A 14624-nucleotide genomic window follows, 5' to 3' on the forward strand; every position below is an offset into this window, starting at 1 on the left:
GTTGTGGTTCTAACTCAAAGACTGCATTTCCCCCAACAATTTGAGTCCTCATTTTACTGACGGCTTAGTTTACGGAAGGCTTAGTTAACATTGAGCTGGTCAGAATTGAAGGAATCAAGCTCCTGGCAGTGTGAACAGAATTAGCCTGCAATACTGCATTCTAACCACTGCACCAAGTGGCGTAAGTATCCTGCCTTTCCTTCAGAAGCTCAAAGTGCAGGCAAAGTGTTCCCTTCTCCTATTTCTTCCTCACAACAGCCTCATGTAATCATTGAGCTGGAAGGAAGTGACTGCCCCCAAAGATATCTCTTAACTTCTGTACCTGAGAGTAGTTAGGTAAAGGATTGATAGGGCTCTCTTGAGTAGTGGTGGCATCAGGACACTATATTGGAGCATGTAGTGTATGGCATAACATACATGAACTTACAATGTAGGTGAACATTTCACCTAAATTAAAAACACAGTAAAAATGAAGGGACGTGGTGGCTCAGTGGCTAAGACGCTTGTGAATCAGAAAGGTCGGCAGCTTGGCAGTTCGAATCCTTAGCGCTGCATAACTGCGTGTAACTGCGTAACCCGTTACTTGTCCCAGCTTCTGCCTACCTAGCAATTCAAAAGCATGTAAAAATAGAAAAATAGGAACCACCATTGGTGGGAAGTTAACAGTGTTCCGTGCGCCTCAGCATTTAGCCATGCTGGCCACATGACCACAGAGACATCTTCGGACAGCACTGTCTCTTTGGCTTTGAAACGAAGATGAGCACCGCCCCCTAGAATCGAGAACAACTAGCACATATATGCGAGGGGAATTTTTACCTTTTTAAAATATGAATGTTAAAAAGATCTATATTCAGATACCAATGTCTAGGCCATCTAACCATTTAAGCACAGTATCATTTACCTGAAATAAATCAAATACTGGATCGGTATATGCCCTCGGTTTACAGCAATGCAATCTACAGTTTGATGTGAAACCACACAGGGGAAGGATGTTATGCCCAGTGGTGGGATTCAGCCAGTTTACACTAGTTTGGGATAACCGGTTGTTAACTTTCTGAGCAGTTTGATGAACTGGTTGTTGGAAGAAATCATTAGGGCGGAGAACCGATTGATAAATTATTTGAATCCCACACTGGTTATACTCCATTTATACAGCAGATATTATGTGAGGTGCAAATCCATTCAGGATTGTCCATTGCTGGCAAATAGATCAAATGACTATGTAATAGTTCTACTAAAAGCCAGCAGGGCTTCATACCTAGATTGTGAAATAAGCAGCTAATTCACCAGAAGCTGGTGCACCAGGGCCACATGCAACTGTGCAATGGCTCTAATGCAATATTGCAGGCTAATTCTGCCAACTTCTGGGAGTTCGATCCTGACCGGCATAAGGTTGACTCAGCCTTTCATCTTCCAATGTCGGTAAAATGAGGACCCAGATTGTTGGAGGCAATATGCTGACCTGTAAACCCCTCAGAGAGTGCTCTAAAGCGCAGTGGAGCAGTATTTAAGTCTAAGTGCTAGCTATCACTATTTGTGGCTTGAGTATAAGCCCTTTAATTGTTGCTGAATCATAATTTAAATGTGATTGAAAGAGAAATTAACTATATGAGGAAATTATCAAGGCAACACTTTGCAATTTAATTATATTGAAACAGAAGTCAGATCTATATTATTATCAGTGACGTGCGGTGAGGTTTATGACTGGTGAGGCACTGACACACTGGGTTTCAAATATTTTTAGACTTGTGGACTTCAACTCCCAGAATTCCACAGCCAGGCATGCTCAGTTCCAATTTAAAGCGATAGCATTTGTTTTTCTCCTTTGCTCCTTCTTTTTCTTTTTCTTCTCCTTCCCCTCCTTCCTCCCCCTCTCCCTTCCTCCTCCTCTCTCAAACACACACACACACACACACACAGACACACAGAAGTTGGATTGGACTATCTCTCCTACCCCTTCCCTCTCTCACTCACTCTCAAACAAACCCCCCCACACACAAAAGTTGGATTGGATATCTTTTCCAGTGGCTTGAAAGCAGCTCCTCTGCCATCCCCCCCATTCCCCTGCTGCCTTTCCCAAACACCTCCACCATTGCAAATGCAGCCTGCTGTCTGGGTGGGAAATGCCTGGAACACAATAAAGCCCACCCACCACCTCCTGCTGGCAGGCTGGGGTGAGAAGAGAGGCAGAGAAGCCGGAGGGGAGCCGAGCCGAGCCTTCCAAAAGAAAGAGGCTGGGGGGAAGTGTGTGTACTACAGCATGGCTCTTTGCCTGGCTTCCTGCCTCCTCCTGTGGTCTCCTCAGTGCTCGCTTGTGCTCTCCCTCCCCAAGTGTAGTTTGATTGCAGGCGGAGCCACGTTGCCTTTTCAAACTTGTAATCATGAAGCTGGGCTAGATTTTTATATAGTTTTATCCAGCTGTGTGTGTGAGAGAGAGAAATGAATGGGGGCCTGGGGAGGAAGTCACTACACTTGGGGAGGGAGAGCACCAGTGAGGAGACCACAGGAGGAGGCAGGAAGCCAGGCAAAGAGCCATGCTGTAGCACACACACCGGCCCCACAACGTGGCTCTGCCTGCAATCAAACTACTCTTGGGGAGGGAGAGCACAAGCGAGCCAGGGTCCTTCCCTCCAGCCTTTGTCCAAAGCCCTGCACAGCACCAGGAGGATGAAGTTTGAATTCCTCCCCCTCCCTCCAACCCACACGTACCTTTTCCAGCTTTTTTTAACAGTTAAGCAGAGTCATCCACAGTGAGGCAGTAACTACCTCAGCTTTTTCCTTTTACTTTGTTTTTCATGATGAGAGTGGTGAGGCTGTGCCTCACTTGCCTCACCTGACTGCACGTCACTGATTATTATTTTCCTTCTGCCTTTCATCTATGCTCTTCTGTCTCTGCCTGCTTTTTAGGAATATAGCTCTTGTTCCAAGAGTTTTAAAAAATCGAATGTGGCCTTAGATATGACAGAGAATCCGCAACTTTGTAATATCCATTTACCATTTTACCAGTGTCACTTCACAAAATCATTACCTTATTTAAATGACTGCTGCAATTTTGCAGCAGTCTGAATATTTGTAGATGGGAATATTTGGTTCTGTATATTTGTACCTGAGAAAATCCAGGATATACTGCTTGTATTCTAATATGCAGCGAATCATGTCCAAAGCAGGTCAGCATTACAAATGAAAAACTGTTTTAATTGTTACGTTGTAGAATGGGCCAAGGGCTGGAACAAACTAACCATTAGCATTTGTCATCACTATTATCATCTATAAAAATATTTGTACAATTATTTTGAAAATTCTTCACTATTTAAGACAGGGAAAATAATATAAAAGCAGAATAAAAGCACAGTAAAGAAAAGGACTATAAAGATCACTACAAAAGCCCAAATGTGGGGGAAGATTAACAATCAAGGGAGCACCCCATCTGGCCTTGCCTCTCCTGATACAAAGCTTTCCATGGTTGTACAGGTGCAGATGGGATCTCCAACATGCTGAAGGTTTTATGCGGGAGTTCCTTTGAAATCACAGTGATAAATGTTCGATACTAGCTTCAGCTATTATGGTTTCCACCAAGGTCCTCTGTTCTGGCGGGAATAGAGGTTTAATCTCATTGGTCGAAGGGTCTGACAGCTCCCTATAAAAGGGCTGCTGTCAGACTCAACCTTTGCTGGATTGTACATAGTTGCTACTGAGTTAATAAGGAGCTGTTGTTACCGTTAGCCTGTGTGTGTGTCTTTCCATTACCCGATCTAACAATAAACATCTGTAGATGCCAACAATGAGGTGGCAATGGGAGTATATGATCTTCCTTGTTTACCAGATTTCACTAGATTTTATTCTTCATTTCCATATTTATTGATTTCCTCCGGTCAACTTCCATTACTTCAACACCTTTTGAAACTTTTTTTCCGATCTGAAGTTCTGAACGTCTAGGGCCATGATGGCAAACTTATGGCATGCGTGCCCAAAGTGGGTCGTTGCCCCGGCTCAGATCCACCGTGCATGGACATGTGCCTCTCACTGGCCAGCTGATTTTTGAGTTTCTGTTGCACATATGTGGGGTTGGGGGATTGTGCGCGCATGCATGGGGGGAGTGGGGTCATGTGCACATGCGTGAGGGGCAGGGCGGCCCATATTTGGTCCCAGGAGGCTGCTGGGAGGCTACTAGGCCCAAAAAGGGGCACGGGGGGGTCGCATATGCATGCACAGGGGGAAGGGCACAGGGCATGTGCATTGCATTATGGGTTTTATTTGGCATTATTCAGCACACGACAACGAAAAGGTTAGCCATCACTGATCTAGGGTCATTGACATCAAGTTATTAACATTTGGATATGACATCAAATGAGGGATTTAGTTGATCAAGAAAGATCAAGTTGACGGAAGATTAACTTCCATTTCATAATTTAATTTTTTATTTCATATTTATATTTTATGTTAAATTATACGTAATAATTTAATTAAATCTTGCCTTTATTATTTTTATAAATAACTCAAGGCAGCTAACATAACTAATATTCCTCCTTCCTTTTATTGTCTCCACAACAATAACCCTGTGAGGTGGTTTGGGGAGAGAGAGAGAGAGAGAGAGAGAGAGAGAGAGAGAGAGAGAGAGAGAGACTGACTGACTGACTGACTGACTGACTGACTGACTCAAAGTCACCCAGTTGGCTTTCATGATTAAGCTGGGACTAGAACTTACATTCTCCTGGTCTCTAGTCTGGTGCCTTAACCACTAGACCAAACTGACTCTTTCCACTCTTTCTTTTGTTGAAAGAAGGTAATATTATTTTCCAAGCGATGAGTTAGGAAATGATAATACATTCACACTGTAATTTCCTACATCAGGAAGCGTTTGTTCTTGCCAAAAACAGTCTGTACTTTTCATAGTTTTTAATCAAAACTGCATTTCCTCCGCATTTTAATGCAATGTAACAACTTATTTGATTCTGCCTCGCTGATCCTTTTTTTAGTCATACAAAATGAGGCAAATCCAACTAAAATTAATCAACAGGCTCAAATATTTGGCTGATTATTCTGGAAGGCGGTTAGATTAGGGAAATCTGATACACTGATGTCTTTCTCAAGAGGTTATGAACATAAAGTCTAACGGGGGTATAAAGGACAGGCCAGAGTTGCCAGTCAATCAGGAAAAAAACCTGGGCTGACCGTTTTATTTCCAATGAAACAAGGGATAATATGATTAAGTCTTAGATCTACACATTCATACTCACAGTCCTGTACCTGCACAGCCATTTTTTAAGTTATATATTTCAGATGAACAGATAGATATTATGCAGTATTCTGGGTAGGTTACCAGATATTATGCAGTATTTGGGTAGGTTACCAGACAGCCAGCTCCAAATTCTGGGAGCTGAAGTCCATAAGTCTTAAAGTTGCCAAGGTTAGACACCTATAATCTGAGCCAGATCTTGCTAAATCGTCCCTAGATCTCTCTTTCATCTACGTTTTTTAACATTATTCAGTTTTGTGTAATGCACCAACTAAGACCACTGTTTTTCATTTTTAAAATATATCATTAGCTCCTCTCTAATTTTGCTTTCACAGAGTATTACAACCTGGACCATCCCGGGCATTGGGATATTTTATTTCAGCTTCATTTGTTGAAGAGCCTTTGTATTTGTACATACTTAGATAGTAATCTGTGAGTAAACATTCTGCAAACAAAACAACGTAAGCCTCATCTTATACTGTATACCAGTGATGGCTAATGTTTTCCAGACCGAGTGCTCAAAGCTCGCACATGAACCCCCCCAAATGCAATGCACCCGCCGAATGTACGGCAAAGACCTAAAGAGGAGGCGCATGCACATGCACAGCAGAGCTGAGCTGGGGCGACAGTCGCCTGCCCACAGAGAGGGCGCTGCATGCCACCTCTGGCATGTGTGGCATAGGTTCGCCATCACGGCTGTATAAGATGGCTTCTTCTCATAATTTATCATGATAAAAGGCTTGTGCCTTGAAACCAGGGGTATCAAACTCAATTTCATTAAGAGCCGTGTCAGGGTTCTGTTTGATCTCGAAGTTGTGTGTGGCCAGGGGGGCGTGGCCAGCTTGATATCACAGATGTCAGGGGTGCCTGTGGTGGCCTGAGTGCTCTGCCAGCGAAAATGGGCTCCCAATCTCCGTTTTCAGCTGGGATGGCCTCCTGCAACCCTCTGCCAGAGAAAACGGAGCTCGGGAGGACCATGAGCTCTATTTTCACTGGCAGAGGGTTGCAGGATGCTGTCCCAGCCGAAAACAGAGATTGGGAGCCCATTTTCACTGGCAGAGCACTCAGTCCACCACAGGCACCCAAGACATCTGTGACATCAAGCTGGCCATGCCCCCCTGGCCACACACAACTTCGAGATCAAACAGAACCCTGACACGGCTCTTAATGAAATTGAGTTTGATACCCCTGGTTTCAAGGCACAAGCCTTTTATCATGATAAATTATGAGAAGAAGCCATCTTATACAGCCGTGATGGCGAAACGTATGCCACACATGCCAGAGGTGGCATGCAGTGCCCTCTCTGTGGGCAGGCGACTGTCGCCCCAGCTCAGCTCTGCTCTGGTGGTAATGCAAACTTCAAACAATCAAAGAGAACTGGGGTTATTTCACAAGCAGAAGTTTTTCTTTTGTCCATTAAAAGGACCATGTCTACATAGCAGGAGGAGAAAAAAACCAGGTGAAAACCCACCATTCAGATAAATTTAAGACTAAATAATGTTTCAGCAGGAATCCTGAGCCTGGTTTCTATGCCAGGCTTCCCAGCTTTCTATAGCCCCTCTACTTATCTTGCCAGCTTTGATCCTGGCTCGTTCTTCTAGTTCCTCCAGGTCCCCCATGCGGGCAGCTTGAAAACAAAATTCACCTTTTCCTTTGATCAGCATAAGAGTGACATAAATTTTCACTGGTGCTCTCTTTCTCTATTTTTCCCCAGCTGACTTTTTTTCCTGACAGTGGGCAAATTTCATTTTAAAAAGCTATTACTAGTCCTATCGGTAAAAGGAGGTGAAAAGGAGGCTACATTTCTGTCAATCAAAGGGCTTGGACTGTTATAAATAGAGTCCAAGGCTATGGAGTGTTTCCTACAAACAAACCTAGTTATCCAACATTACGTTCCCTTTTATTTTGCTATTACAGAAATATGCTGAACAGTTGCAGCCAAATTTGGTGCATTGCTTCACTCACATTATTCCACACAGACCTTTTTTCCTCATGGTCCCACACAACAATAAGTCTGTGACACAATTTGTTTCTAGTCCAGAGGTGGTTCGTTATAAATTAAATTCTTCTGGTTGCAAATGCTGGGATTCCATGGATGCATTTTTTTCATCAGTTGTAGATTAGATTATATTAGATCAACAGAGTTAGAAGGGACCTTGTAGGTAATCTAGTCCAACCCCCTGCCCAAGCATGAGATCCTACATCATTTCCAACAAATGGCAATCCAATCACTTCCTGAAAGCCTCTAGTGATGAAGCTCCCACAGTTTCCGAAGGCAAGCTGTTCCAGTGGTTGATTGTTCTCACTGCCAGAAAAGTTCTCCTTATTTCTAGGTTAAATCTCTCCTTGGTCAGTTTCCATCCATTGTTCCTTGCCTGACCTTCAGGTGCTTTGGAAAATAGCTTGATCCCTTTCTCTCTGTGGTAGCCCCTCAAATATTGGAACACTGCTATCACATCTACCCTGGCCCTTCTCTTAATTAGATTAGCCATGCCCAGTTCCTGTAACCGTTCTTCATATGTTTTCGTCGCCAGTTCCCTAATCATCCTGGTTGCTCTTCTCTGCCCTTTTTCTAGAGTCTCAACATCTTTTTATAGTGTGGTGACCAAGATGATGATGATGGCGGCAATGGTTAGATTTTTTTCTTTAGTTTTTTCAAGTCATTGTTGATTCTGGTAACTGCCTAGATCAGAGATGTCCAACCTTGGCCACTCTAAGACTTGTGGACTTCAAGTTCCAGAATTCCCCTTGGCAGCCTGGGGAATTTTGGGAGTTGAAGTCCACAAGTCTTAAAGTGGCCAAGGTTGGACAGCCTAGCCTAGACTATATATCTCTTTCAAGGTAGCAAATATACCCAATTCTATTCAATATTGCATCTTGCCAAGGTGTTAGACTTATCTTGTGAACCAGGCTGGCCGCAATTGGATGAAGTTCCAGGCGAGGGTCTGCCGCTGTCGCAGGGAATTCTGCAGGCGAAGCAACCACGGTATTCTTCTGCAGCAGTTGGGACTGGATTAAGGAGGTCTGGTCGACTGCGCAGGCATCCAGCGTATTTGCAAGACTACGCATGCACCATCAGGAAAGAGAGGGGTGTTATTTCCATGGCTTTGCCAACATGCCAAAGCAAAATGATTGCCTGGAGGTTTGACAGCCAGAGTGGGAGAATGGAGCATCCCGATTGGTTGTCCTGTCTGATAGCATGTATATAAATAGCTGTCAGACAGAAGCTTTCACTGTTGCGGGTTCAGAGCTGTTGGTTTACTGTTAGCTGTTAATAAACCTGTTTGAATTACGATCTGTGTTGCCTAAGTCCTGTCCCCCCAGGTCTCCCTTCAGAACAGGGATTTGCACTATCCTTCCCCTGCCATGCCCACAAAGCCACACCCACAAAGCCACACCCACATAACCAGTAGTAAAAAAAATTTGAATCTCACCACTGATTCAGTTGTGGCAACTGTTTATTAGTTTATTTATTTATGGTCTAAGACCAAGTCACAAAATTTAAAATACAACACATCATTAATATTTACATACAAATCATGCAGACACGTATAAGAGGGGGAAATCCAATAAATTAACAATTTATCAGAGGCACCAAAAGGTCTCCATAAGCTAAGGCTGTAGATAAATATTTTGCTATTTTGCTTTGAAACACCTGGCTATGGTCTTTTAGTAAAAATATCTGAATCCCCTTTTCATGAGTGGAGCTTATCTCGCTCAGAGAGGGTATATAAACTGACCCCCACTTCAACAACATGTCTTATATACAAGACTAAATTCTGGATTGATTGGCAGGCATACTAATAAATAAGTAATCTTCTGTATGTCAAAATCAGCCAAAGCCATGCATTGCCAGCTATTTAAAACTCACACAATGATCCTAGAGAAAGAATTGGAACGCAAGGGTTGCAATCCTCATTATAAATGCTAAACTCTCACTAGTAGTGAGAAGTGGAATGGGGCAACGTGTATTATTGTTGTTGTTTTATTTCCTCCATTAATTGGAATCATGGTTTTATGAATACCTTATAACAGCTGTCCTGACAACGTATTTCCATTCTGTTTATTTCTGAAGAAAAGTAAGCCAAAGTTTAAGAAATTTCATTTTTTTCCATGAAGCCCTATCATATACAAGCCATCCAGATAACAATACTCATCTGCAAATGCCAAAAAAGTTAATTATTGAAGTATTTTTCAGTTTGTTTTAATGTGATGTCAAAATAATAATAATAGAAGTTATTGGAGTGCAACAGAAGCTCTGAAATGAAAATAGAAGAAAATGTCAGCTCTATTAATATTTGCAATGAGATTTTTTTTAAAAAAATAAAAAATGCTCCATTTTTTTAAATGCTTCACAATCAAACCAAATCTATAATTATGTCCCAATTGAGTTCCTGCCCTCCTGATTTTTCTTGATTTAAATATTTTAGTGAGTTTAATTACCACTACAAATGACTGAACAAATCATAAATGTCAACAGAGGGATTAAAAACAACAAAAGATCTTGTCCAATTTTTCTCTAAAATTATACAAACATGAACTACTCAACAGCAAACACCTTTAAAGTTCAGTTGTTTCCATGGAAGAAATGTATCTGCTCCTTTATGCTCTTCTTGAAATGTATGTAAGTTGAAAGTTCTTAATTTGATCTATGAAGCCTCATACATCCCTATAAAACAGCCTTCCAGATAACTTCCGATGCGGTCTATCCACTGATGGAATGGCTACACCAAAATGATCGCATCAACAAGGGGATAGAAACAAGGCCTTGTGATTCATTTCATGAATTTGTTTAGTATCACTTTATAATGTCTTGGCAAGACCACACTTGGAATACGGCATCCAGTTTTGGTTGCCACAATATTAAAAAAAAAAAAGATTTTGAGACTTGAGAAAGAATGTAGAGAACAGCAACAAAGATGATTAGGGGACTGGAGGCTAAAACATATTAAATAACGGTTGCTGGTATTAGGTATGTCTATTTTAATGAAAAGAAGGACTAGGGGTGACATGATAGCAGTGTTCCAATAGCTCAGGGAGGGAGGGAGTCAACCTATTAACCAAAGCATCTAAAGGCAGGACAAGAAACAATTAATGGAAACTAAACACAGAAAGAAGTAACCTAGAATTAAGAAGAAATTTCCTGACATTTAGAACAATTAATCAGTTGAATGGCTTGCCTCCAGAATTTGTAGCTACCCCAACACTAGAGGTTTTTTTCCGAAGAGATTAGGCACATTTGCTTGAAATGGTATAGGGTTTTCCTATTTGAGCAGGGGATTGGACTAAGAGATCTCCAAGGTCCTTTTCAATTCTGTTACTCTGTTATTTAAAAAAAAAAGATCCAATATGAGATTTAAATAAATTGCTGGAGCAGATTGGGACAACTCTTTGAGATACAAAGGGAAAATTAGGCCATGTAAAGTTGACTGTGGGAATCAGACATCATGCCATGGCCAACTTGCTGCAACCAACTCACTATAGCCAACTCACCATGGGCAACTTGCCATGGTAAACTCGCTGTGGGACAGTTTAACCATTCTATTTAATTACCGTATTTTTCTGAGTCTAAGACGCACCTTTCCTGCCCCTAAAAAAGGATGAAAATTTGGGTGCATCTTATACACTGAATGTAGCCCCACCCATCCACCCACCAGCCCCAACCCTTTGGCCTCTGCCTCCCAGAAATTTACCTCCTTGCAGCAAATGGGGCTCGCAAGGCTGCAATAGCTAGATTAATCCCTGCAGCCTGAAACAGCTGATGATCGGGAGAAATTGAAAGTGAAACTTGCTGTTTGCTCCATGTGGCAAATTGCTGGGAGGCAGAGGCAGATTATTTTTCTTGTGCTAATCAGGCTGTTTGCTGCAAAGAGGTAAGTCAATAACTATAAATGCCTATAGAATGCTCAAATTATTAGACTTATGTTTTAAAGACTGCTTTATTATTGTTCTAGACAGCTTAACAGAATGAAGAAGCTTTTTAAAATAAATGCTTGATCTGAAGAGGCCCAGTGCTATTGTATCTTCTTTTAAATAGCAGATAATAACTATATTTCCAGAAAGCACATCAACTTTAACAGCATTTGTACGAGTATAGTCTGAAATGTAACACTATAAAGTGTATATTTTCTGTACTGTTTGCTCTTTGCTGTTTGTTGCAAGGAGGCAAATTGCTGGGAGACAAAGGCAGATATTTCCCTTGTTTTCCTCCCCAAAAGCTAGGTGTGTCTTATACTGCAGAGCATATTATACTCTGAAAAATATGGTATTTACAAAAACTAAAAATTATTTTAATTTTTGCCGTTTGCATTTCATTCTGCCCTTCCTTTTGCAACCTTTCTTTAATTATTTTATTCCACCATTTCTTTGATATTAGTGTAACACTTGTCCTGCAGAGAGTTAGCCATGGTCAGTTGGCTGTGGCAAGTTGACCATGGCAAATTGTTATAGATCGTTGACTGTGTCCCCTTGGAGAACTGACTTCATTTGGAAGATAGTTCTAAAAAAGAATGCAGGGAAAATATTTTCTTGATTTAAAGAAAATGTGTTCATTTAATCTGATGAAAGAATTGTGCTCCAGAATTTCTTTTCTATAGAAATTTCAGGTTAATTCTAATGGTGGAATAAGGTGCCTATGCCTATTTATTTATGAAGGTGGCCAAGAAGAATTAGTGCATAATCTGCATTTCACTGTACAACCATCCCTCTATGTCCATCAGCCTATGAGTCAAAAAAGCATCTCATTGAGGGTTCTTCTTCTATTTGGGATCTGATTTCCAATGACAGAGAAGATGTGCATCTATTATCTATATTGTAAGTCATCAGCAGTGGTAGGTTGCAGGCGGTACGCTCCGGTACGGGCATACCGGAACCTGCCCGGAGCACTGGATACCATTCCGGTACGGTGCTCCAGAGGGCCCACCTGCCTGCCCGAGCTCCTTGTCTGTCCTTTTAAGCCTTCGGTGCTTCCGTGCATGCATATGGCGCGTACAGCGCGTGCGTGGTGCTCCGCTGAGCAGCTGGAGCATTGCGGAGGCTTGCCGAGGCGTCGCTGGCAGATAAGATCCATGTGTGTGGTGTGCCCACTGGTCATCAGATACTAACATGGCCTTTCTTTGTTCAAAGTGGGTTGGCCATCTATGACACTGTTGAATTTTGCAGGGTCATACATTTTAATCATAATGTATATTATTACTGCTATTAGACACACACACACAGTTTTATTTCTTTTACCCTTGCAAGCTGCTCAGAATTATGTGAAATGACATGTAATTTCCATTTATGAAAACTGCTGAAAAATCACATTGGGACCAATTCACACATTTCCCAATCATCATAGAATAACTGCTTACAGTTGCCCAACTATATATTTTTCATTTTTTTCCTGAATCATTGGAAGAATAAGCTAAGCCAAAGAAATTTCCTTATTGCTTAACAAGATCCCATATCAATTATACCAGTATAATATCATAATTCACTTGCAAGCTTGAACAAATGGCAAGAAGAATTTTATAATACATCTATAAGAAGTTTTATTTCTAAAGGGAGTTAAAATCAAGCTTTCTACAAAAGGCTAAAGTTATCACACTTCACTTCAAAGCCTTCATCTACCATTCAAAACAGGGGAAAGAAGATTACCAGAATGTACCTCAGGTTCTTTCAACTAATGGCCTCTCTAGTCTACTTAGCATTTCATTAAAATAACATTATATTGTACCTTCTGTAATTGATCCTACAAAACAGTAGAGCTGAACAGAAAGAAGTAACATTAAGAAGGAATTAATAATATCTCAGCACCACCCTAGTACAGAATTTCTCTTTGAAGCATTAGCTTTATAGAAAGAAAGAAGGAAGGAAAGGAAAGGAAAGGAAAGGAAAGGAAGAAGGAAGGAGAAAATGGGTGAAACTATCGTGATACAAAAAGTTATAAATTTCTAACGTAGTCTAGGATTCAGTTAAACCTACCCACATTTTAGCTAGGAGTGTGCAAGCAAGCAACAAAACAGAATTAAATAATGTAATCTTGAGAAGAACAAAAGCATTTTAAATTCCTATATGCAATAATTCTGTCCAAAATGACATTTATACAGGAAAAATATATAGTATTAGGAAAAACAATCTTCAATTAGATAATAAATGATGATTGAATTCAACTGAATTTAATATTTCCTGGCGGGGCATTTCAAAGCCCATTGTTAAATTATTCTTTTTAGTCGAGACACTTTTTCGTAATTCTAAATGTTACTGATGCAATAAAAACATTTCCCCCCAGTGTTTCACAATATGAAATGCAATGGCTAACAATACAAACACTGCTGTTGAAATAACCAGAAGTTTTAAAGTCATAATATTTATCTATTAGTTCCTCAACACTTGAAATCAGGAAATCTTGGGAAATACTTTCTCTTCTCCACATCAAAGGAAGTATTTTTCTTTGTGTTACAGCTTCTGGATTTTCATTGATTCCATCCAAGAAGGAAGTATCTTCTGCCACGGTGGTCGTTCTCTGACCTATGGACTATTTATCTCCATGTAAGATAGAGCAAAGATTTAACTAGGTGCATGACGGTTCTCTATCCGGCTTGGTATATTACTGAAATCCTGTTTTCCAATTCATATTTATAAACCAGTAAATTGAATTGTATCCAGGCTTTGTTTTTTCTTCAACAAGTACAGTTAACTCACCCTGCCAACAAAAGTGTGTATAGTCAATGCTATGGTCTTTCCAGTTGCAATGTATAGCTGTGAAAGTTGGACCATAAGAAAGGCTGAGGGCTAAAGGATTGAGGCCTTTCAACTATGGTGCGATCAAACTGGCCAGTCCTAAAGGAGATCAACCCTGACTGCTCTTTAGAAGGCCAGATCCTGAAGATGAAACTCAAATACTTTGGCCACCTAATGAGAAGGAAGAACTCACTGGAGAAGAGCCTAATGCTGGGAAAGATTGGGGGCAAAAGAAGAAGGGGATGACAGAGAATGAGGTGGCTGGATAGAGTCACCGAAGCAGTAGGCGTGAGCTTAAATGGACTCCAGAGGATGGTAAGGACAGGAAGGCCTCGATGAACGTTGTCCATGGGGTTGCGATGGGTTGGATATGATGTTGCAACTACTACAACAACAAACAGTTATAATAAAATGTGCTTTAAGTGCATGCCTTCCACCTTAATGGAATATGCAGCAAAGCATTTTTAAGAGAAGAAAGATATTCATTCCAAGCCTGTCATGCTATATTCTATGTTCTAATAAGGTGGAAGGAACCTTGGAGGCCTTCTAGTCCAAGCAGGAAAGCTTAGAGCATTTCAGACAGGTATGTTAAGTAAGTAAGCTCCCTGTTAGGAGAGCGAGTGTGCAGAGAAGCGTAATGAGAGTGGTATGGACGAGCACGCAC

The sequence above is a fragment of the Natrix helvetica genome (genome assembly GCF_964273705.1).
Source record: "Natrix helvetica genome assembly, chromosome: 2".
NCBI lineage: Eukaryota > Metazoa > Chordata > Lepidosauria > Squamata > Natricidae > Natrix > Natrix helvetica.